Consider the following 26,507-nt stretch of genomic DNA (forward strand, 5'->3'; position numbering starts at 1 on the left):
GTGACGCAATGAGGACACCCATCCGTGTCCCTGAGGTGCCCAGACATCGTCGGCGAGTTCTCTCCGGCATCCCAGATATGCGAGCTAGAGAGCCACTTGCCCTCCTCTGCCTCAGATTCTTCCTCCTCAGGCACTTGTAGAGGAGGTGCCGCCATTCACCCTCCTCGTCCTTCGTGGCCGACAGGATCAAGGAGGCAGGATGACGTTCATGGAAGGAGTGTTCTTTTTCAAAAGAAGCTCGACACCGACTGCTCATGAAACCTTCCTTTCTTTACCCTCGCACACTTTTCTTCTTTCCCTCATGAGTCTTCTCAGTCTTTGTGTCTCTGCTCATGCGAGCTTGTCTCGTTCTCTCAGCCTTTCTGCTCCTCTCGGTCTTTCCGCTCCTCTCGGCCTTTCCGCTTCTCAAAGGCTTTCCGCTCCTCTCGGCCTTTCTCCTCCTCTCGGCCTTTCTGCTCCTCTCGGCCTTTCTGATCCTCTCGGCCTTTCTGCTCCTCTCGGCCTTTCTGCTCCTCTCGGCCTTTCTGCTCCTCTCGGCCTTTCTGCTCCTCTCGGCCTTTCCGCTCCTCAAAGGCTTTCCGCTCCTCAAAGGCTTTCCGCTCCTCTCGGCCTTTCTGCTCCTCTCGGCCTTTCTGATCCTCTCGGCCTTTCTGCTCCTCTCGGCCTTTCTGCTCCTCTCGGCCTTTCTGCTCCTCTCGGCCTTTCTGCTCCTCTCGGCCTTTCTGCTCCTCTCGGCTTTTCTGATCCTCTCGGCCTTTCTGCTCCTCTCGGCCTTTCTGCTCCTCTCGGCCTTTCTGCTCCTCTCGGCCTTTCTGCTCCTCTCGGCCTTTCTGCTCCTCTCGGCCTTTCTGCTCCTCTCGGCCTTTCTGATCCTCTCGGCCTTTCTGCTCCTCTCGGCCTTTCTGCTCCTCTCGGCCTTTCTGCTCCTCTCGGCCTTTCTGCTCCTCTCGGCCTTTCTGATCCTCTCGGCCTTTCTGCTCCTCTCGGCCTTTCTGATCCTCTCGGCCTTTCTGCTCCTCTCGGCCTTTCTGCTCCTCTCGGCCTTTATGCTCCTCTCGGCCTTTATGCTCCTCTCGGCCTTTCTGCTTCTCAAAGGCTTTCCGCTCCTCTCAGCCTTTCTGCTCCTCTCGGCCTTACTGGTTCACTCAGCCTTTCTGCTCTTGAGCTCTTTGTGTCTCTGCTTATTGAAACTTTCCCCGTTCACTTCTGCCTTCTGCTTCTCTCATGATCATAAACTTCCTTCAAGGCAAGAACGTTCGCTGACAGGCAAATTATGATACATTCCCTCGTGGCCTCTTCTCCCCTTCAAGAGCTCTTTGTATCCCCCGCTCGTGCAAGCTTTCGACATTCGCTTCCACCGTCCTGCTTCTTCTTCTTCTTCTTCTTCTTCTTCTTCTTCCTATTCCTATTCCTATTCCTATTCCTATTCCTCTTCTTCTTCTTCTTCTTCTTCTTCCTATTCCTATTCCTATTCCTATTCCTATTCCTCTTCTTCTTCTTCTTCTTCTTCTTCTTCTTCTTCTTCTTCTTCACACCGCTCTCTTCCCTCCTCCCACAAGCTTTCTCTCTCTCTCCCATTGTTCTGCAGCCGATGGGGGCGGGTCCACGACGTCACTTGTGGAAAACACCACACCATTCTGAGGAAATTTTCAATGCAGCCCCCACCCCTTTCTCAATCCACAAGATCTCCACTCAAAATCGCGCAGTTATTGCGTATTTCCGTCATGAAAATCGCCCTTTTGTTCCGCCCGCTCAGATGTTTGTTCTTGGAACCAGCGCTAATTGATGGTCACGTGACCACCGAACGGTGAGAGTCTTTCCCGAAAACAAATTAATTATTCAAGATGGCTGCGCCCGTGAAGCTGTGTGTTTTGTAACGTTTTCGTTGTTTTCATTGTCAAAATGTTCGGTTTTGAACCTTGCGAGTGCGTAATTCATCAGCCAAATGTAGAAAATGATGGTGCCCTGCCGTTTTCGGTGGCTATGTGGGGAAAATGTTTCGAGCCATGTTGCCCTGATTCTTTTCCTATGACCGGGTAAATTATGCCAGGTATCTCCCTGTCTAGTGGATTGAGATGGTGGATCTTCAGAGGACACACCCTGCATGTCATCAGGAAATGCTCGTCACGGGGCGGTGGACCGTACAGCGTCAATATCGCCACCCATTCTCATCAATTGCTTGTGATCAGGCAAGAGAACAAACGTGTAATCGTGACTCGAAGACCAGTGGAGGATTGACTGGGATAACCCTCAAACCAGGTGCCATACAGAGATGGATACTGGCGCAGCCTGAGCATGCTGCAATTGCAAGGCAATGCGAGGTTATGGCGGGTTTGTCGCCTGACTGCACCAAGAGGAAGGGGTTGTACGAGTCGCAAGTGAGGAAAGATGATCAGGATGTCCAGTCAATCATTACTACGATTGGGAGTATGATCAACCCATTCGAAGTTGAGTCTGATCAACTGGTTTGTTTAAGCTCTGGGGTCATAGCTAACGATCGTGTCAAACATGATCTCCTGTCTGCTTATCTGACTGGCGAGGAATCTCTGAGCCGATATATTAACGACTGTTTGACTGTGAGAGATAAAAGTCTGGACGTAGTGGATGGATTGGGTGAGCAGACTGCACCCCACCGGAAGATGAAGCCTCATCCTGATATGTTCTCTCCACTGACCCCATACTTCTGAAAACTGAGAACCTTCGCCGATCAAAGTATCTCAAAATCTTCCAAAACAACCAGTGGTCAAGAAGTCATTGTGAAAAAATGAGAGAAATGCATTCTCGCGACTTCTTGCCATCGATCAGTCTCGGAGTATCGATCTCCGTGGCATTCTGACTCATTCCCTGGCACCCGTCTCACTACCTCTTGCCGGTGCTGACGGGTCCTTGGCAAAAAATGTTAAGTCAAAGCTCCTGGCAATGGTCAAGGAAAAGTGCATTGACTACCTGAAGAGTGGCATCCCTGACCACGCAGCGATCATTGTGGATGCGGGTCCCCTGATTCGGTCCATTAAGCCTATCCCAGCTACTTTTGGAGGGCTGGCTGATGCTGTTTTCTCTGCCTTAACAAAATTTGCCAAGAACACGAATTGTGCTCGCCTAGATTTTGTTGTCGATCGCTACCCTGATATAAGCGTAAAAAATGAAGAAAGGGATAGGAGAGCGGTCAGTGGCAGCCAGACCATACATATTTATGGTAAAGACGAAAAAACATCGAAGCAATGGTCAAAATTCATGTCAAGCGGTCAGAATAAAGAATCACTTGTTGCTTTCCTCCTGCCGGTATGGAAGGACATCAACTTGCGTACCTACTTCGATAGGGACGTTGATGTGTTCATTACACATGGAGAGTGCTGTCACATTCTGAGGAGTAGGAATGCCATCACAAGCATTTGCTCTGTCGATGAGTTGTCATGTGACCACGAGGAAGCAGACACGCAGCTTCTTCTCCACGAGCAACACGCTAGTGCATCATTTGAAGATGTTGTCATCGTGAGCTGCGACTCGGATGTGGGCATAATTTCCCTTTGTCTTCAACAAAATCTGTCCTGCAAAACATTCTTCATGACTGGCAATGTGGTGTTTGAGACATCACGCATTATGGATTTGCAGATGACATGTTGTCTTGGAGCTGATGTATGCAAGGCACTAATAGGTTTACATGCATTCACGGGATGTGATTCCACCAGCGCTTTCTATGGAAAAGGCAAGCAGAAAGCGTTCACTATTATGATTGATCATGACGACTACACACGGTCTTTCATTGAACTGGGACGAAGTTTCGATCTAGATGAAGTTCGCCTCAAATCCCTGGAATCCTTCGTATATCATCTTTACGGGCAGCCAAAACTAGATGACGTCAATGAGGCACGACACAAAATGCATTGCGTCTCCTCAACATCTGGTCAAAGCCTTCCACCAACCAAGGATGCATTACATATGCATACCTTGAGGGCCAATTACCAAGCGACAATTCATAGGCGATCCCTTGCGCAGTCTCTTGGTGCCCCTTCACCTGTTGGCCATGGGTGGGAGATTGTTGATGGGAAATTAGTCATAAAGTGGATGACCATCAATCCGGCCCCATTCTTTTGAAAGTCACACAATGTGCTTGCAAAGTATCGAAGTGCTCAAGTTCGAGGTGTTCATGCAAAAAGGCAAAAGTGCCATGTTCAGATTTATGTAAATCTTCAGACTGTGACAATGTCAGACATGCAACTGATCTTCGTGATGATTGTGATGATGGTGGTGATGATGATGATGATGATGATGGCGATATTAATTGTAATGATGACCAGGAGGATTATGATGAGGATGAAGGATACGAAATGTTAACGTAGTTTAGCGTTGTGTAATTGATGTTTGTTGGCTGCAGATAACACCATGTTCACATGCCATTGTCTAATGGTACCGAGTGAGTGTATCGGGATTCCTTCTTACCAATAATAAAAGTTTTTATATCGGTTTTAATCTGTATTAATTTCTCTAATGTGTTCTTTCTGTTGTACTACCATTGCATATTACCTAGTTTTGAACGCTGGTGATGTCAAAGGCAATTATTGAACAAAAAATTTTGTCCACAATATACCCAAATGATCCATTTTAACGAATTTCACCATTTTTGGAAGACCCCCTCCCCCCCCCACCCCCCAGATGAAACCAAATGCAGCATCCTGCAGAACTCTCTGCAATGCGTTCACAATAAAGATGATAACAAGTCTAGGGAGATTGGTGCGTGTGGGCATTTCAGAACAGTAGATATTGACGTCCAAACTTATCTCAGACACGTCAAACTGACCCATTATAACGAATTTCGCCATTTTTGGAAGACCCCTAAGAAGAAACTATATGAAGCAGCCTTCGGAGCTCTCTGTAATGCGTTCACAATACAGATGACAACTACTCTAGGCAGTTTGGTGTATGTGCGCTTTTCAGATCATTAGATATCGACTTCCAAAGTTGGTTCCCAGACACTTCAAACCGACACATTTTAACGAAATCGCCATGTTTGGAAGATCCCCTAGAAGAAGCCAGGTGCAGCAATTTGGAGAACTCTCTGGAATACGTTCACTATACCAATGATAACGTGTTCTGAAAATCTTAGGCATGAGTGATGTCAATGTCTGTGGATATTGGCAGCAGAATTTGCCTTCGGACACCAAAATGACCGTTTGGGCTCGAATTACCCAAATTTCCAATGGCAAGAAAAAAAACTGCAGGAATCTCCGTGGAGAACTTTTGTCCCCCATTTTATAACGTTAATAGCTATCACAATCCGCAAAAAACCAAGTGTCCCCCCAATCAGTGGAACGAAACTCATGTTCTTGCCCCCTTTCCAGTTATGGCTGATGGCGTAGAGGCATTGTGAACATGCATGCGAGAGCAGCCGATGGGTTAACGACCACAGACGAGTCAAACGTGTCCAATTAAACAATGCACAAATGGAAAGAACACAGAGAGGAATTCTGCTGGACCGAGAGACGACCGAACGGCTGTGGGGCCGAAGGCAAGAGAGATGGGGTGAAGGAGGGACTATTGAAAGGATGTTTAATGGAGGGGAAATTATTGGTGGATCGTTGAAGTGAGCTGATGGGGTAAAGGAGGAAAGATTGAAAGTAACAGAGGGGAAGGGGGGAGACATGACACAGGACAAATACAGCCTAGCCAATGCGTGCTCCCCCCCCCCCCCCAAACAGCCCTTTGACAAGGAACCAAGGACTATCTATACAAAGACTAATGAAATAAGTGATGCTCGGATCACCTTCTTGTCCAGGAATGCTGTCCCCCTGGAATAAGTTTTCCAAAACAATAGAATAGGTGTAATATTATGTGTGTATATAATATGTATATAATCACATATCAATATGTGTGTATATTGTTGTGGTTCTGTAAAACCGAATGCCTCTAAGGCAATGGCACACAACATACAGTGAACCCCAGGCAGTTATTTCGTTCGTGTTCATATAGTTAGTCCTCTCCTCATGTCTCGTGGGTAAATGGGACGAACTGCGTTGTGTGGGACTCGTGGTTCGGTCATATATATATATATATATATATATATATATATATATATATATATATATATATATATATATATATATATATATATATATATATATATATATATATATATATATATATATATATATATATACACATCTCTTCAATCCTCACCCTGACCTCCACTTTAACCCTTTCCTTCGAGCTGTTATACAAAAACACAAATGCAAGCACGCACACCACTCAATAATGATTTCGCAGACACGCTGCAAGTGCTTCCTGTGTGTTTGGTTACCATCATCTCTGGCAGGTTCACACTGAAAGTGTCTCCAGCGTGTTCGATTACCAGCATCTCTGGTGGGTTCACGCTGTGAGCACGTTCCGCGTGCTCTGACTACCAGCATCTCTGCCGACAATACATCCTTCCTCGGGAGTTTGCGCGCCATTTTTCATGCAAATATGCATGCTAGTTCTCAAGCGACACCTCACCTCAATCCTCATCTCGCTCCACGAACCTCACCATCTTCACCGCTACTGCCTCCTAAAGATGGGAAAAATACTCTCACAACCACACTCCTACCTCGCTGTAATTCGCCATTCTACTTTGAGCACCACACGGCGCCGGCCATTACCCTGGGCACCGCACAGTGCTCGACCACTCTACAGACACCACAATTACCAGCATATTTCACCAGGAACGTCCCATGTGAGCGTCCTGCTCGATCATCATCATAACCACCCTCACACAGTCATTAAACCACGGCGAACCCTCAAGGGACAAGGTGGGGACACGGGAAGGGTGATTCAAGGACTTGATACGGGTCCCAAATGTGCGTCGCGGCTCGTGGAGGAGGCCCGTGGGTAGAGGGAGAGGTCCGCCACCAATCTACATCAGAATAACGATCAGCGCACGTTTGGGGCCAGGGTGCGCATTTGGGGAGTGCGGCCCCGTGTAAAGTGAGGAGCTCCAAGCCGCGCCAAGGTTGGCAAGCTACTGAGCCGGTTTCCGGTCCCGGAACCTGGCGGGGCGTGGCTAAGGCCACTGTGGCCCAATAGAGGTGTGGGATTTGGGCCACAGCACGTCGCTATCCAGTCCTCGCCCCACCCTTGCCCCAGGGCTTATAAAAGAAGCGGCACGGAGCCGTTTAGTAGTTGTGCGGCTGCCCTTCTTTGCTCTTCTCTCCCTTTGTTCTTCTTCTTCGCAGCCTACTCGTGAGTACGAGTGTGTCTCACCACCTTGCCATCATCGTGCCGCTGCTGTTGGAGCCACTGAACCGCCGAGCCGGATGGAGTCGCCAACCGGCCACACACGGGCGGATCAGCGAAAAGTTCCACTCGTCCCTGTGATCGAGTAGGAAGGAGTAGATAACATGCAGTATCACAAGGTGGGAACATTCAGGTGGAGCGTCCCACAGAGTTTAGTTACACCATTCACACGTACACATATCTACATGGTTGGGATTGGGATTTTTCTCCTCACGCATACATTCTTCCATATCTCTATACGTCCCTCTATTCCGTCTACTGTGGACGCAATAGCCCAATTGTTCATGGCGGGCTGGGACAAAGGAACGGAAATGCTGACACGCATTCACATTTTCCTCTCGCAAGACACCGCCCCCCTCACATTACATATATCACACCTCCCACTCCCACATTTTAGACACCATTATTCCTCCCACATGCCTCTCCCTAAGTGTCTGGGTCACATTGGTCGACCAACCGCGCCAGGTATTTTTGAGGGCGCTTATCCTGACCTTTTCTTTCTTTATTTTTTTCTTTACTATCTAATTTTCCTCCGGTGTGTGTGTGTGTGTATGTGTGTATGTGTGGGTGTGGGTGTGTGGGTGTGTGGGTGTGTGTGTGTGTGTGTGTGTGTGTGTGTGTGTGTGTGTGTGTGTGTGTGTGTGTGTGTGTGTGTGTGTGCATGTGTGTGTGTGTGTGTGTGTGTGAGTGTGCGCGCGCGTGCGCGCGCACCACCGCCACTGGTCATCATCATCACTCGCGAGTCTTTAAGACTGAACGGTGCCTTCCCCAGTCCTGAAGCATCCATCTTCACCCCAACAAGGAACCACGGTTCATGGACCAAGCTGTCTCCCCATCCATGCTCCATTCAACGGGGCCTTCCCCATGAGTGAAGCATCCATCATCACCCCAGCAAGGAACCACAACTCATGGACCAAGCAGTCTCCTTATCTGTGTTCCATTTCCCCCTCCATCCCCGAAGTGGTGACAATGTCAATCTGCCTGACCTACCGTGTGGCCTTTGGGTCGCAAGATCCAACAAGGCATAAGGCAAGGCCAGAGTGCCAGACAAACACATGTCAATTGGCGAAACTCCGGGTGCGGCCCTCTTCCCCACCAAAGCTGCCGTCCTTGGCTTGGTTCTCGCTCCCATCGAAGTCGTTATATTCGGCACGGTCCTTGATCCAACAAAACTCAGTCCCATGTGGGCAAAACGGGAGTAACCAAAGCTTGGGTTTTCGTTCTCAACATCATGGGGTCGGCAAAACTCAACAAGCCGCAAGACCAGGCCACGTCCTCAACGCATGTCGATCAGCGTGACTCCGAGTGTGTGTATGTGTGTATCTTTGTGGGATTGGTAAGTAAAGTCCATATCATGATGATAGAACCATCACATATGGTTTAGTAATGCATCCCAGTAGGCTGCCGGTTCTTGGCACAAAGAGAGAACCTTGAGGGCTGACCACCATCAGTCAGCAAATGGCACAAACCCCACAGCTTGGTCGGTCAAGAATTTTGAACTTGGGTAGGTTCCGGTCAGTGATAACTTGCCCTCTCTCCATCATATAAAGATGCCATGGGATTTTCAACATATGATTTTAAACGTATATATAAAGATACCAGCCAGAGAAGTCCCGGTGCATTGGCCATACACACTGACTCACGCTTTCTGTCTCTTGCTTTCCCTAATCTCCTTCATTCCCTTCATACATATGAGCATCAACAGCGCCAACTGCTCTTTTGAGAGCTTACTGACTGCTGCACATAACACCATTTCCTCGAAGACATGCAGTCACCATCTGCACTTGTTCCCACATGCCGCTTCACACCACCTTCCCTCCTTTTCAATCTTCCTCTAACCCTCTTTTGTTGACACCAATGTAAGCCCGCCAGCTTACGTACGTTGAACGAGAGGCTGACAATACACATCGTACTTTTCTTTCTCTATCCCACTTCCTCACCTTGTTTCCCAGTGTGGCTGAGATGCCTGTTTTGTTGACCCGTGATACGTGATTCAGTAAGAACAGACTTCTGTGCTTCCATACTGGTGCCATTCATCACCAATTTTGCGCTAGCTTGGAACATATCCCTATCTTTTCCACTATATAACCACATCGTTTAACACAATTTTGTATCACGCAAAGACCTCCAGGAACGCATCCTTTGCGCTAAACGAGGTCCAACTGTATTTCATTGACAAATTGCTCCCCTCACTGCTAATCCTCCCCAGGTAAAGCCTCATGTGTTGGACTGTGAATAAATTAAGGATTTTTGGACGTACTTTTGATTTTAGCCCGAGTTTTCAAGGCTCAATAATGTGAAAATACAGAGGAGTCGCTCGTCATTTGACAGGCTTCTCTGCAAGTAAATAGATAAATATGAGTTCTCTTTCATCGAGCCTGCACAAACCATAGGTTAGGTTGCTAACCTATGGTTGTTTGCGATCTATCCTTTTTTAAATGCTGAGTAGCAAACAAGGAAGCAGAATGTTCCTTGTTTGCTACTCAGCATTTCCTTCATCATTCCTCCCTTAGGGCTTCAATACAGGTGTACGCCACCATCTCAGATCATTCCCATCCAAAACCATGATCTTTTCTACTCTCATTAACCCTCCACAAATCCACTTCTTTTCAAGTATCCAGTTTTTCCTTTCTGAGAGTTTGTAGCTGTATCTATCTTGTTCACCCCTTGTATCCTCTCCTATTCTTCCCCACATCCCTGATTTTTCCAAGTCTCCCTCTATTCTGTAACTCAACCCTGCTGATGGTGTGTTTTCCCTCCTCTCTTTGTATTGTTCCTTTTGTTCTGTTACATCATGACCCATACTACTGTATGTTTGAGCTCGTGCATGAATTTGTATACAAAAATAATGACCCATCCGAAGTCTGGTTCGAACTGCTTGTATTGCCTCCCATATTTTCAAGAGAAGAAATAAAATCAAATAAACAGTCGTTCGTTTGTTTGAGGTTCGCAATTGGTACAATCAGTTCAATATGGCCGTGTGTGATGTAGTTTGTTAAAAAAATTTTATGCGGGAGGCGCATCATCAAACATCATCATCCATCCTCAAACCCTGCTGAGAGTGCTCACAAGGTACGCCCATGAACAGTTGTGCTCTGCTCAAGGAGCAAAACTTCTCTTGAATCCTTCAGAGAGACCTTGTTCATTTGAATTTAAGTATGAGTTTGATCATCAGGTATTCAGGATTGCAAAGCAGATAGCGAGAGAGAGATTTGATGTGACGGGGGTGAGTTGCTTGAAGGATGAAGTGGGACAAATCGTTGTGGACTCAGATGGAATTAAAGGAAGATGGAAGAGATACAGTATATGGAAAGGCTGTTGAATGTAGAAAATGAATGGGATAGAAACATCGAGAGTAACCAAGTTTTAGGACCAGCAGAGAAGATAACTGAGAAGGAAGTTGAGGAAGCTATAAGAGCAATGAAGAGTAGAAAAGCAGGAGGGCCGACGGGAGTTGTGGGAGATATGTTGAAGGCAGCGGGAAGTTGGGGTGTGAAGAGAATGACAGAGATCTGTAATCTGGTGGTGAAAGAAGGCCGCATTCCAGTGGATTGGGAACTGAGTACCCTCGTCCCTCTGTACAAGGGGAAAGGTGACCCTCTGGACTGTGGCTACAATAGAGCAATAAAGTTATTGGAGCATGGAATGAAGGTATTGGAAAGGGTGTTGGAGAAGAGGATAAGGAAGAAGGTAAAGATTGACGAAATGCAGTTTGGATTTATGCCAGGAAGAGGAACGACAGATGCAATTTTTATTGTAAGGCAGTTGCAGGAGAAGTACATGGAGAAGAGGAAGAAGTTGTTTTTTGGGTTTGTTGATCTGGAGAAAGCATTTGATAGGGTCCCACGCGAAGTAATGGCATGGGCATTGAGGAAGTTAGGAGTGGAGGAATGGTTGATCAGAGTAGTGATGGCCATGTACGAGAGAGCACGCACAGCTGTAAGGACGAAGGATGGGAACAGTGGTGAGTTTGAGGTGAGGGTAGGAGTGCACCAGGGGTCGGTACTAAGTCCACTTCTATTTGTAGTTGTGATGGAGGTGCTGGCTCGGAGGGTAAAGGAGGGTTTACCGTGGTAGCTCCTGTATGCAGATGATCTGATGTTGATTGCAGAGAGTATGGATGGACTGAAGGAGAAGATGAACAAGTGGAAGGAATGTATGGAGGCAAAAGGTTTGAAGGTGAATATCGGAAAGACGAAGGTAATGCCAAGTGGTGAGGTGGAAAGGACTTGGAAGTGGCCGTGTGCTGTGTGCAGGAAGGGTGTCGGAGTGAACTCCATTCAGTGTACAATGTGTGCTGAATGGGTTCATCAAAAATGTAGTGGGGTGAGAGGGTCATTAACCAGTGTGGCAGCTACATTCAAGTGTAAGGTGTGCATAGAGGGAGCAGCAGATAAAGGAATTGTTGAGTTGGATCTTGGAGATGGTGTGAAGCTGGAAGGGGTGAAAACATTTTGCTATCTCGGAGAAATGCTGAATGGAGAAGGTGGATCAGACTCTTCGACGGTTGCTGAAGTGAGATGTGCATGGAAGAAGTTTCGGGAACTGAGTGGCGTGCTGACAAAGAGGGGAGTGTCGTTGAAGCTGAAGGGAAAGGTGTATGCTTCATGTGTGAGGAGTACGATGATTTATGGGAGTGAGACATGGGTACTGAACATGGAGCAGCAACAAAGGCTGGAAAGGGTGGAAATGCGAATGGTTCGGTGGATGTGTGGAGTATCGTTGAGAGAGAGGAAGACAAATGATCACTTGCGGAAGATGATGGGAATAGAGTCTGTGATGGAGGTTGTGAAGAGAAACAGGTTGAGATGGTTGGGTCATGCGTTGAGGAAGGATGAAAGTGACTGGGTGAGAGGAGTGTTGGAAATGAGTGTAGTCGGAAGTAGAGGACGGGGAAGACCGAGAAAAACTTGGCTAAAGGTGGTGGAAGAGGAAATGTGGGCAAGGGGATTAAGAAGGGGAGATGCAGAAAACAGGGTAAAGTAGAGAAGATTGTCATGGGGCCCGCAAGGCTAACCCCCGCTTTAGCGGGGAAAATGGCCTTTAAATGCTTGTGTGTGTGTGTGTGTGTGTGTGTGTGTGTGTGTGTGTGTGTGTGTGTGTGTGTGTGTGTGTGTGTGTGTGTGTGTGTGTGTGTGTGTGTGTGTGTGTGTGTGTGTGTGTGTGTGTGTGTGTGTGTGTGTGTGTGAGTTTGATCATCAACGAATGCTCATTCCTCTAGTTGGATGTAACGTTCAATTAGGTACGCTTCTAAGTTTTTAAGTTTGGGTAATGTTTTAATATGTTTTACTTATTTTTCAAATGCAATATGTCTGGAAGAGATACATTTCATAAAATAAATAAATCTGACAATAATGATGGCCACGTAGTGAACATTGAGGATTCCTGTATCACTGATGATGCGAAGAACAAAAAGGCAATTATAACAAGAAGGAAAGGAAGACACGTGAAAAACACAAGGAGTGCCTAAACATAATGGTGGAAAGGAATAAAATGACTGGAATAAAGGGAAGATGAAAAAAGTGGAGAAGAGGTTGGAGGTGAAATGGCCTTCCTCTGGTTGGAGGACCAGAAGAAGGCCTCTGACACTTTCCCAAGAGAGATGGTGATACCGAGGTGGATGGGAGTGCCAGAAGCAGAAGTTAGGTTGGTGGAAGAGATGTACAAGGGAACGAAGGGAAGAGTTTTGATTGGTCATAGGATGTCTGAGTTCAGTGTGAACATCGGTTTGAGGCAGGGAAGTGCTCTCAGCCCACCCATGTTTATCATGTTGATGGAGCTGGTAAGCAGGAAGGTGAACATGAAAGGTATTCTGTGGAGGATGTTGTATGTGGACGACCAGGTTGTTGTGGTGTAGAGTGGACGGGAGATGCAGGAAGTACTGGGGGAGTGGAAGGAGGCATTTGGGAAGCATGGGCTGAAGATGAGTATGGAGAAGACTGAAGTGATGTGGATCGAGCAACAGAGAAAATAAATGATCATCAGGTTAGAGGGGAAGGAGATCAGGCAGGGAAATAGGTTTGAATATCTGGGGAGAACAGTAGCTGGGGATGGGAAGTTGGAGGTCGAGGTGCAGAGGAGGATTCAGGTGGGTGTGAATGTGTGATGACAATGAAGCCAACTTGGCTTGATGCTGATCACTGTGTGGTTTTCTGGGTACAACCTCACCCCCACCCGACACACACACACACACACACACACACACACACACACACACACACACACACACACACACACACACACACAGTTATAAATCAGCCATGATGGACAGTACCAGAAACTACAAAGACAAGGGAGTGCTGTCATCTCCACAAGTCAATTTGGGAAGATGATAATTGATAATAATAATATTTGCACCAGAATTCCCCCAAACCGATTAAATTAAGTCTTATGGCTTTGAGACAACGCTGTGGGCTTGTGGAGGCTTATTCTGGCTTTGCTTGCTAACACCATGGCGTGATAATGGGCTGGAGACATGATAGGTAGGTCAGTGCTTGGTCCCAATTAAATTGCCTGACGACGGCGGGTGTTCAATGACAGACCAACCCATGCAAGCTATGAAGTGAGGATTATCTGTTTGTTCGCTAAATGCTTCACAGCTTTTGGCCAGTCTCAACCAAACTTGGCATGACAACTTAGGGGTTCAGGCAGTCCTAAGGAGGTGGGCGGATGAAGAAAAGTCATGAGGATGTAAATAGCAGCTGTAGAAAAGATCTCTGGATAGCATCAAGATTGAACAGTTCAATTGAAGAAAGCGGTCACCTGTCAATTGTCGAAAGACAAAAGCTTTGCAATTCCGGCAAGGGGCACGCTGAATTGGTTGCCATTCAAGCAGTCAAAAAAGGCCGATCATATGAAACATGTGAACTGCAATGACAGCAACCACACTCTGACACCTGAGATAGCAAGCGGTGCAACCTGGTGTCAAGGAGAGTCCAAGAAGACCACTTGCTACCCACAGGTTAGGCAGAAATTTGTAATCAGTTTAGGGTTCCAGTGATAACCTCATGCCTACACTTTGTGAAAGGAAACGTGGGATCATTAATGCTTATCAACAACCAACACTGGCAAATGGGTCATCTGGCTTAACATCAAGACACCAGGATGGTAGTTTATAGCTAGGTCGAGTATCAAACCCAAGTTAGACATCTCAAAGGTGAGTGCACATACCTCGAGCCAGCTGTCCGGCCAGTCTGGCAAGGAACAAAGGTGTGGAAGAGCCAAAATTTTAAAGTGATGAAAAATGGTTTTGCCACCCCAATTAATGAACCTTTTTTTAAATTATTTTTTAAATAACGACACTGTGAAATGTACTTTTACATATGAAGACCACAAGGGGAAAACCAGAGATGTCAGGATAAGTCAATTTTGAAGAAACTGAAAAACAAAGTTTCAAGACTTTGGTGGACTGTTTAATAACTGTCACATAGATTTCTTTTCCAGTAAAAGGAAGAGTGATCATTGGCCGATCAAATTAAGCATGTAGCATTTGCCAAGCTTCTGTGTTATTTAATTTCAGAGCAAAGAACGAATCAATGTTGCAAACTGACATCACTGGTTATTCCCTTGTTTTATAATTGCCATGTAATTTTAACCCAGGATGTGCAGCAAATTCATGCTTGTTGGTTATTAGCATACATTACATGACTGGTGATCACAGATTATTTTTTTCAACATTAAAGGGTCATTGTTTTTTTGTTTGATTGGTGTTCAACGCCATACTCAAGGGTATTTCGCTTATATGACGACGGATTCTCCATTTCTTACTCCGTACTACTTAATATGATGGAAAACCGGGAGGAAACCAAGGATAAACCACCCCCGCGATAGCCGAAGTCACCTAATGTGACCCCCTCATATACCTAAGCAGGTTGATTGGGCGGTGGGTACATCGAATGGGGATGGGTACTCAAACGCGCTAACCATTAAGCCACGGCGTGGGTCCCATAAAAGTCACAATAAAGGTTTGACCAGGCTTGAACCACGATATGCACCAACTACGGAGCCCATGATATAACCAAATAGGCCATTGTAGTGCTCAGAGTTTATGCTGTGAAAGTTTTACAACCTTTCATTTTTTAGTTTCTCAACTCTGAATATTATGGTGGAACAGTTAACATGAATGAAAGGGAGATAACCAGGAGTAAAGTACTGACAACTCTGGGTTTCTACTTGTTCAGCTTTGACAACACTTGTTTTTTCATTGCAGGGCTAAACTTTATACCATATAAATTATGTGACACCCCTGGTTATTTGTTAAATTAATATTGTGAGAGGAAACCTTATGTTGCCAACTATTGGCAGGTGCAATAACCCTGAAATTTATAAAAAGTGACATCTCTGGTTTTCCCCTTGTGGTCTTCATATGTATCCCTCATTGTTGTATCCTCCAACCTCATCACTATCTGCGATATGGCATCTGGGTACATATTTGCGCATTTTAGTAAAAACGAGCAACGTGTGCACGTCTAGTGTGTAAATGGGAAAGATGTGTTGGGTGGGATTCTTTCAGTAAGACCTCTTATACTTCTTTAACCTTTAACCTTTAACCCTTGCAGTTCTTCCACTCCACAACAACCCACGCTTACATTTTCCATTACAAGCGTGACCATTATTCACAATCTCGTTGCAAGGAATTTCCACCTCTTCCCCCAACGCCACAACGTACTACTACTTCACCACAAATGCCACAACATGCTCCTACATCCATCCATCCATTGGGACCATACTCTGTGCAGAGCGTTGGTGCTGCTTAAGCAGCCTCCTGGGATATTGGACACAATCCTGGACGGGTCATCACTCCGACACAGGATTCCAGCAAGCTGGCACTCATTTTGCCGAACCTCAGAAGGATGACAGGAAGAGTCAACCCCACCTGGTATTAATTCAACAGCCGAGGGGGATTTTAACTCAAAATGCTAGGATCTCAAGCCCACCACGCGAACCATTAAGCCAACACCAGGCATACATCGAAGCCGACACAAGGAAAAGAAACACAGAACCATCAGAAAGCATCCATAAATGAAAATATAAATAAATGAAAAATGTTGTTGTTGTTCGTCTTTCGGCTGCTCCCGATAGGGGTCGCCACAGCGGATCATCCGTTATGATCCGCATACTGATTTGGCATAGGTTTTACGCCGGATGCCCTTCCTGACGCAACCCTGGTCGCCTCTTACGACACAGGGATAAGGATTGGGTTTCGCCATGATCCCGGGATGCCCTACACCCTCTAATAGCGTGGCCCAGCGCAGAGCTCCCGTCCTCAAGCGATCCTCCAACCCAAGCCTCCGAGTCGCCGGATTACAGGCACACGCCACTGCGCCCGGTAAATAAATGAAAAATATAAATGGAAAATAAATGCTACTCCACAACTACCTCAACTCCCACATAATCATCGAACATTTATCACAGCCTCAAAGGACATGGAGGAGATGTAGGTCAGGTTGTTTTGGGGCATAACTCGAAGCGTGAACGTGCGATGGAGCTCGTTTAAAGACTGGAGGCGCAAGGATTTCCCTAAAATCCAATGTTCGAATGAAGGCCAGCGCACGTTTGGGTCCAGAGAGCACCTTCAAAAACTATGGCTTAATGTAAAGGTCAGGAGCTGTTGTGTGTGGCTCTGTTGGCAGGCGACTGAGCCATTTTTCACCTCCGGGGCCTAGCGGGCCGTGGCTATGACTGCTACGGACCAAAAGGGGAGCTCATTTTTGTTAGAGCTCCTTTTGATCTGATGGTTGGCTCCTCTCCTGGTCCCAGGCTTAGAAAAGAACGTATGCAGCTCATTCTAAAGAGACTATCATGGGAAGAGACTATCACGGAAACAGACTCTCTCGAGAGACTATCACGGCAGCAGACTATCATCGGGAGCAGATCATCGAGAGCATTGCAGGAGCAATCATCACTGGACATCGGACCTTGCCGGGGAGACAGGTGGCGCAAGGACAAGCGTCGACTCAGCGTGACCAGGCACGGGGTCACGCATTGCTGCTGCGAGCCGGGACTGCTCCATTTCAACGTCACTCATTAGGTTACATCATACAGCGACACTTACACATACAGACTCTTACACGATAAAGGATCGGATATTTTCTTCCACGCATCTTTTTTCTACCATCTATCTCTTGTCGACTGTGGATGCAAAAGAGCAATCAACACAGACAAGCCCGACCAACTGTTCTTTTCAGAGCAAAACCCAAAAGTGAACTGAAGAGTGAACTGAACTGACCTGCACATCACATTTTTCCTCCTATACTACGCCGCACCCTACATCGTATTACACCTGCACTTCTCAAACATGCTCCCTAAACACCCTCAGTATTTCACCCTCCTCCCCTTTCTGAAGCGTTCTGGGATGCACCGGTCTGCCGGCCACGCCAGGTACTGAGAGGTCATTAATCCTCAACAGTTTCTATATCTCTGGGCTATCTCTAATTTTCCTCGGGTTTTTGTGTGTGCATGATGGCACCTGTCGTAGCACAAGTTAAGACTGGATAACAACTTTCGGGATAACCCTGTGTCTTGTTTTGTTATATTGTTTGCCTTTTGCTGCACCCCACAAATTGGCATTCGCAGTCGATTAGCGACCCGCCGTGACACAAGGTTATTCGTGTTTGACGGCTTGTGATTCCCATTGAGTCCGGAGAGGAATCAGAGACAGCCCCTCCCTTGCGGTTCCCCCACGACGCCGGGTCTGCGACAGTATAATCAGCGGAGGCCCAGAGGCTTGATGTCTTCGGCCCACCAGAAAACCAAGATGGTGGCCATATTATTTAATCTGGGTGCCATGGTCGGTGGAGTCAAGCAACAAATGTGGATGGGGTCCAGCAGCTGTCTGACCAATGGGTACACATTTCAAAAATCTACCCCCAACAAGAACCACAATAACTGCAACCACGGGGATCTGTTGGAGACCTGCCACATGTCACCGGTAAAAGTGGGAACAGCGTGTTGCAAACATTTTACACTTCCCTCACTTATGCATTGCAGCAGCGAAACCTCAAAACATGAGGTTTATTGTTCTCATGGCGTCACAATGCACATTGTTTGTCGTATTTTTTGTATTAAACAATAATGCACTGTGTGATATTCATACCTCTGCCACTGAAGGTGTCCGGAGGTTATTTTTTCACACCTATTTGTCTGTCTGTCTGTCTTTCTGTTCGCAGTATATCTCAAAAGGTTATGGACGAATTTGGATGAAACTTGCTGGACAGGTTGCGTGTGTGACAAGGACGAACTTGTGATATTTTGGTGAAGATTCGGATCCAGATACGAGATTTTAAAAAAAAAAATTCGAAAGTGGTTCTCACCATTGAGAGATGGGGCCAAAAACGATATTTAGCATGATACTTCAAAAGTTGTGGACAGATTATGACAAAACTAGGTGTACGAGTTGGAGAGGTGACAAGAACAAGCCGGTTAGATTTTGATTCAGGAAAGGATCCAAATCCGGCCTTTCAGTGGGATACAAAACGTAAACTGTTCAGCCTGGTGGAGGTATGCACACCACCGAGTGCCGGTCGAGTTACCTCTGCACCGAAGGTGGACGGAGGTTATGTTTGCACCCCTGTTTGTCTGTCTATCTGTCTGTCTGTCTGTCTGTCTGTGAGCACAATATATCAAAAAGTATGGACGGATTCAGACAAAACTTGGTGGACAGTTTGAGTGTGTGCCAAGGACGAAGTGATTATATCTTGGTGAAGATCCGGACGCAATAATTTTTTCAGTGATTTTTTTTCACCATTGAGAGTTGGGTCAAAAACTATCTGTAGCACGATATCTCAAAAACTTATGGGCAGATTCGGATGAAACTTGGTGTCCAGGTTGAGTGTGAGAAAAGGGCAAATTGATTCAATTTTTGGTGAAGATCCAGTTCGGAATATGAGAATTTAAAAAACGAAATTTAAGTGATTCTTCGCCAATCAGAGATGGGTCCAAAATCGACATATCGCATGGTATTTCAAAAAGTTGTGGGCGGGTTGTAATAAAACTTGGTGGATGAGTTGAGTAGTTCACAAGAACAAGCCGATAACATTTTGGTTAAGATCCGGATGCAGATCCGGCCTATCAGTGGGATACAAAATGTAAACTGTTCAGCCTGGCGGAAGTTTGCACTCTTCGTCGTGCTGTTCCAGTTGCAAATGCATCGATCCTCAGATTTTCAAGTTAATTGTGCATTCGTAATTTCTCCAAATACGTCAAACGTGCAGACTCTTTCATGATAATTTGCTGAAACGTGTAAAAACGCAAGGCCTATGTAGTCCCAATAAAGGCCATCATGGGGTTTCGTCAGAAACACAGGTTTTTTTGTCATTATGTGTTAAGAGAGAAGGAAAAAAAAAAGGCATAATGTTTTTTGTGCTACTCGTAGACCAGCCAAGAAGCAAAAAGGCTTCAAAAAAAACTTTTACCTGCATGGAATGTTAATAGCCGACACCCATGCCAAATCAATCAGTCATAGGTCAGACGAAATACTGTTACGAATTTGGAAGCTTACTGCGCACAACAGTCAGAGTCCCTATGGATCAGTTATATCGGTAAGTACATGTTTCTAGTTAGGGTCCCGTCCCTAGTCTAATGGGAATTAAATGTTCGTGCGCTGCAGAGTTATTTTTATAGTTAGGATTTTTACATCCACAATGACAACAACGCCCATCTTCGCTCTCGCGGCATTCTTCGCAGCTCGCCGGTGATCACGTGCGTGGGCGGAGTTTAACAAAGGCATGGCGTCCCTCTTTAGCCAATCGGCAAGGAGCGGGCATCTCACCTGCCCCGTTCCCGTCTCAACACCATCGCCATTACGCGCGTGGCCAGAGGTGAGGAGGTGGGCGGAGCCACAAACGCCTCCGCTCGGGACTCCGCCCAGAAGGGTGGGAGTTGTCCCACCTACCGTGGGTCTTTCCAATGGATGACGGCCAGGGAATTGCGCGATGGGTCCGACCAATGAGGAGGCGAGTGGCCAGAAGAAGAAGCCCCTCCCTCCTGAGGAGAAAGTGTGGCTGTCTGGACCAGCGAGCAGAGAGTGGTGTGCTCGTGGCAGGAGCGATCGCCAGTTCGAGAGATCGTGGCGTTTTGCCAAGCGGCAAGGATTGTGTGTGAGACATTCCTGGTGGGAGAGGACATTTTCAGTTTAGGCATTTCCAACCTGGCATTCAAAGCCAGTGAGTGGTTGTCGACGAGGGCTCTGCAGACGGTCGTGGTCGTGGACTTCGGGTCGTGGGTTGGAGTCTCACCGTGGTGGTTCGAGTTGGTGTGACTGCACAAGGCAGGGCAGGTACCCCGGGCCGGCTCTACCGACTGAAGATCCATCGGGCCATTTTCTTTTTGGGGTGTGTGTGTGTGTGTGTGTGTGTGTGTGTGTGTGTGTGTGTGTGTGTGTGTGTGTGTGTGTGTGTGTGTGTGTGTGTGTCCTTGGGCCCCATCTATAAGTAGAAACTGTTAAGTTCCTGTGTTCCTTGTACATTATTTGCCTGGCTTTAGTCGTGATAACTCTGCTCTTTGTGTGTTCCCTCCCCACCCCCCCCCCCCAATTATAAATAAATCCCCTGTTAAATGTTTCAGCTCATTTCTGTGTTTCTTTCATTGGTTTAGCATGGTGCGTGTTGAGAAATTGGGAAGCGACAAATTGTGCATTTGGACCGACGGACCTTGGTAACCATCCGCTCGGGTTACGCATGGTTCGAGCACGCTAACGGCTCGTTCTGCTCGAGCTCTGCCGAGGGTGAATTTCCCCGGTAGTTTGGATGACGTGGGTATTTAGGTAAATTGAAATTGGCATTCGACCCTATCCAACGCAGTCGACCTATTGGCAATCTTCGGTCCGATAAGGGACCCGTCGGCTCTGGAGTTATCCGGGGTGATGACCTATAAATTCTGGGTGGTCGGTGGAGCCAACTCTACTGCTCCATCTAGCGGTCGAGCTCGCTGCCGAAACTCGGCCCCACAACAATACTCGGGTGGATGCCACTAAAAGATTGACCTTAAAGGTCATTTCAAGGTCATTTTGTGCCCCCAAAATGGTCAAATTTCAAAGTCATGCAAATATAGTCATGTAATATTGTTGCGAATCTGGAAGCCATGAGCACTCAACACACAGGTCCTATAGAAGAGTTATATTGGTAAGTATGTGTTTTTTAGTTAGGGTCCCCGTCCCTCGTTTAATGGGTGAATAAATGCACATGCGCTGTGAGTTATTTTGATAGTTAGGGTTTTTACATCATTCACAACAACTACGGCTACTACATCTACAACTACAACAACACCATCTTCACTCTCACAGCGACAACCCTCTACTCCCGGCATTCTCCGCGCGCTCATTGGTATGCGGGCGTGTTCGGAATTAGTCCGGGAATGGAATTCCATTCCCAAATATGGTCATGAACCGGTTCGCTTGGCTGTGCGCCAAATAAGGGAATGCGTCGTGTCCCACCCACTGAGGACGGGCCACGATGAGCGGACTGAATTCCATTCCCAAATATGGTCATGAACCGGTTCGCTTGGCAGCGCACCAAGTAAGGGAAAGCGTTGTGTCCAACCCACTGAGGACGGGCCACGCCTGAGCGAACCGTGCCCGAGAGCGAGCCACACCTGAGCGGACCATGCCCGAGAGCGATAAAAGTGACAGAGAGCAAATAATCGGTGGATCTGCTGGAGCTTGGAGAGGAAGAATTTCGCGCCCGTTCAAAACGCATATCTTGAGGCTGGGCGAAAGGCATCTCGTCGCTGACGTGCTCCGTTTCCTGACTCTGCTCGTATCTCGCGGGTGCCTGGTTCCTCAATCGCCTCTCGCTGGCGCCTGGTTCTTCGGACCGCATCGCGACGCTGGTCTGGGTCGCTCGGATTGTTGAAGACCACACGAGGTGGACAGGTTCATGTCCTTCTGGGTATCTGTGTGTGTGTGTTTTTCTGTTGGTGAGCCCGTCTGTAAGTAGTAAATTGGTAAGTGCTTTCGCTGTACATTATTTGCCTTGCATTTTCTATTAGTCGTGATAACTCTGCCCTGATGTGCTTCCCTCGTTTCCCAGATTACTGTGAATAAATTCCCCATCCGTTTAATGTATCAGCTCGTTTTTGTGTTTCTTCCATTGGTTTAGTGTGGTGCGTGTTGGTGAATTACAAAGACTGTTGCCACTGTAAATGTACATTTGGACTGACGGGACTTCGGCAACCATCCGCTCGGGTTGCGCACAGGTAGGGCACGCTAGCGGCTCGACTCGTACGGGTGCCGTCGAGGGTGTGAATACTCGGTAACTCGCCACGTGGATCTCTAGGTATTTTGAAGATTGGCAAATAACCTTGTACCATGTGGTGGAATTATTGACGATTCACGGTCCGGTAAGGGACCCGTACCCTCTGAGTTTTCCGAAAGGTACCATCTTGATTCCAGGTGTTCGGCAGAGTCGACCCTACTGCTCCACCTCGCGGTCGTGCTCGCGGCCAATACCCGGCTCCACAACAATATATCAAAAGAAAGGTATGGAATATATAATATATAAAAATATATGGTAAATTAGATATAATATAATATATAATTTATATAATATATTATGGGCCTTTTTCGTTTTGCAGTCTGGTGTTGCCAATTGATAAACAAAACCTAACCTCTGTTAGGTTAATTCAGTGAAATAAATTCGATTTGGCAACACCAGACTGCAAAACGAAAAAGCACCTATATTATATATACAAATATATAATAATATAATAGAATTATTACAATGTACAACCTGTATACATTTTACTGTATGCAACGAATAACATTTTTGTCTTTTCTTTTGCAGGCTCTGAACTGATGACACAATAATCATGAGTGAAGATTCCACCAGAAGGACCACCAAGAGGCAGCACACTGACTCTGAAAACAAGAATGGGTGCTTCTTTTGTCAAAGCAGTTCAGGCGACCTTCGCCAAGCCTCCACTGATGGAAAAACCAGAACCAAAGATGTTGCACAACAAAGAAGGAAATTGGGTGCCCACAGGTATTCAGACGTGCTGGACAGACTAGATGATCTCTCGTTGGATAATTTAGCTCTCTCAAAATTAAGTGGCACAAATCCTGCCATTCTGTGTTTACATCGAAAAACAAACTGGACAGACTAGGAAATAAACGACAACCAGCATCTGTACCATCTACCAGCTCAAACATCTCAGCTCCAACAAGGAGAAGTTCTCAGACAACTATTGACTGGAAGATCTGTATGTTTTGCCAGTCACAGATCTCAAGCAAGAAGCTTCACCGAGTAGAAACTACAAATAAATCCACAGCACTGATTGAACGAGCTAAATGTGATCCAGTGATGTCCGTCAGACTCTCTAGTGTCAGTGACTTTATGGCAGCTGATGGCCTGTATCATGTGGCCTGTTCAGTGACATTCGAACGACGCACTAAAGGAACGCCTCAAGAAGTTGAACCAGATCTGGATGAGTGCATGACGAAGTTGTGCTCTGATTTGGACATTAGGCTTTCACGAGGTAATACTTATGACATGTCGGATGTGTGGCGCATATACCAGGACATGTGTGCTGAGAGAAGCATCCCTGTTCGTAAGAGTTATCAGTCCAGAAACACATCCTTCTACGAAAAGGTTAAGAAAATGATCGGTTCAAAGGCAAGACATGTCAAACCTCTTTCAAATAGAGCACCAATAATTAATGTGCCCTGGTGAAAAGTCTAACTTCATTCTGTCAAAGGCATTGACAATAAGTCATCAACGTGGTGGTTTATCCTCAGATTCGGAATCCACAGAAAATGAAGATGTTGGTGCTGTTGACTTAATCAAGGAGATATCTATCAAGAAATGGTACATGTGGCACTGAGAATCAGAGAAGATCTCACAGACAGTCCAGGTTATTCCAGCACTTGGCAAGGACTTGATCAAGAACATGTTGCACAAGTTATCCCAAACAGCTTGTATCTATTTCTGCGTTTACTGTTCAGTGATGCGGATGATCTTCATGAGGGAATTGAAGAAGACAACAGTATCAAGCAGAGTGTGTGCAGCATTGCTCAAGACGTTGTGTATGCAGTGTCTAAGAAACTAAAGTTGACACCGAAACATATTGGTTTTGGGCTTGCACTCCACCAAGCTACACGTTCCGAGGCACTTTTGGATCTCTTCCATGCAGCGAACAATACCATTGGTATTGATACGGTTCGAAGAATCGATGCGTCGATAGCTCAAAACATTCTTCAAAGATTTGTGGAAAATGGCAACGTCTATGGAAGTCCAGGGCCGCAAACAATTGATAGTGCAAGATTGAACATGTTCAGCAAAGCCAAGACAGGCCTGGAACTGCTTCCTCCAACATGTGATGCTTTGGAGCTTCATGTGCAACGCGCCAACTACCAGGCCAAGATTTGGCTTCAGGCAGAGATGGAAACTGTTGTTATTGTGACATTGCCCCCAGATGCTTCGAAGAAGGAGTCAGGGTGTCTGAAACCTCAATGGACCAGGCTACCTCCTGTACCATTGTCCTGCCTCGAACTTGTGACCTGCTCTTGCAAAACGAAGTGCAACACTGCTAGATACACCTGCTTCAAAAACGATATGAAATGTACAAATACCTGTGGCTGCGATTCTATTGACTGTTGTAATCCATCAGATTGACCACTATTTCTGTCGAATACATATTGCATCCACATCAAATTTTTGGTAAAAAATATATTCATTTGTTCTAATTTGATATTCTAATGCCATTTGTTTTTAATAATACTTCAAAAGATGCATCTGTATATATTAATTCTTGGCAATTTAAATAAATATTATATCAAAGTAGTAGTATTTTTTTTCCTGACTACTTTTCGGTATTATATGAGGGTGGACTATATATTATTATACTAGGGTGGACTTTGACCGACATGACCTACTTCTGATATCAATATTCTTACCTAAAAAATAGTACCAAACGGTTTGTCTCTTCCATACCTTTCTTTTGATATATATTACATGACTATATTTGGATGACTTTGAAATTTGACCTTTTTTGGGGCTCAAAATGACCTTGAAATGACCTTTCAGGTCAAAAATTTTAGTGGCATCCACCCTAGTATTTCTGTCTGACCGATGACTGATTGATTTAGCATGGGTGTCGGCTATTAACCTTCCATGCAGGTAAAAGTCACAATTTTGGTCCTTGGCTGGTCTACCACACATCATCATCTTCATATTAAAAAAAAAGCTTGGTCTCGGCATGCATCCGTCTTTCCTTCCCTCCCTCTATCCCTCTGTCCGTCCGTCCGTTCGTGTGACTATATGTCAATTATTTACGTATTATTGGAATGTACCTTTCAACCCTTTCGACTGCTGAGACCCCTTAGACGTTTGAAGACCCTCTAAGACCCTGAGGACCCTTAAGACACAAAAGACCCCCAAAGGCCCTTAAATACCCGAGGACTCCAAAGACCCAAAAGTCACTGAAAACCCCAAAATACTCTAAAGACCATGAAGACCCAAAAGACCCCAAAGTCACTGAAGACCTAAAAATAGCCTGAAGACTCAAAAGACCCTGAAGGCCCAAAAGTCCGAAAAGACCCTGAGGACACAAAAGTCACTGAATACCCAAAAAGACCCTGAAGATCCTGAAGACCCAAAAGTCACCAAAGACCCTGAAGACCCAAAAGGCACCCAGGACCCAAAAGATCACTCAGAACCTTCAGACCCCTTTGACCTTAACATCATTTAGACCCCTTATACCCTTCAGACAGATTAGATAGCTTTGACCATTGACCATTAAGACCACTTGGGCCTTCTTAGGTCACAAATTAAATTTCAAATAAATATATCATCACCAATATTACAAATAAATTTACAGAAAAGAAATGTTTGTATTATGGTTAGTGGAAATCACACCAACACAGCAAATGTACAACATCAAACTCTGCAACAACGTGTGAAGAGGCGAGCGTAGCGAGGCGATCCATGCTAGTCTTCTTCTTTACTGAAAATGGCTGTGTGTGTGTGTGTGTGTGTGTGTGTGTGTGTGTGTGTGTGTGTGTGTGTGTGTGTGTGTGTGTGTGTGTGTGTGTGTGTGTGTGTGTGTGTGTGTGTGTGTGTGTGTGTGTGTGTGTGTGTGTGTGTGTGTGTGTGTGTGTGTGTGTGTGTCGTCCATAACTCCAAAACTATAAAACCTTCAAAACCTTATAAAATCCCAGCTCTTCAAGCTCGAGCAGCCTGAAACTTTGCATGCATACGAAGAAAACTTCAAGGAAGTGCAAGAGTGAAAATTGGGTGTTTGGGTTCATT

At 46.1% G+C, this 26,507-nt stretch overlaps 1 long non-coding RNA gene across 1 annotated transcript in view; it reads left to right on the forward strand.

Annotated features, from left to right (window-relative positions):
* LOC147022750 (uncharacterized) overlaps window positions 1–25,037 on the forward strand; it is a 72,267-nt gene extending 47,230 nt beyond the window's left edge. The window contains exons 2-3 of the long non-coding RNA XR_015059896.1: window positions 22,655–22,741; window positions 23,046–25,037. This is a non-coding gene — a long non-coding RNA (uncharacterized LOC147022750). The remainder of the gene's footprint in view (window positions 1–22,654; window positions 22,742–23,045) is intronic.
* Window positions 25,038–26,507: the final 1,470 nt, after the last annotated feature.

Source organism: Eptatretus burgeri, chromosome 7 (genome assembly GCF_056783735.1).
Source record: "Eptatretus burgeri isolate ZD-2024b chromosome 7, Ebu_testis_v1, whole genome shotgun sequence".
In the NCBI taxonomy this organism is placed as follows: domain Eukaryota; kingdom Metazoa; phylum Chordata; class Myxini; order Myxiniformes; family Myxinidae; genus Eptatretus; species Eptatretus burgeri.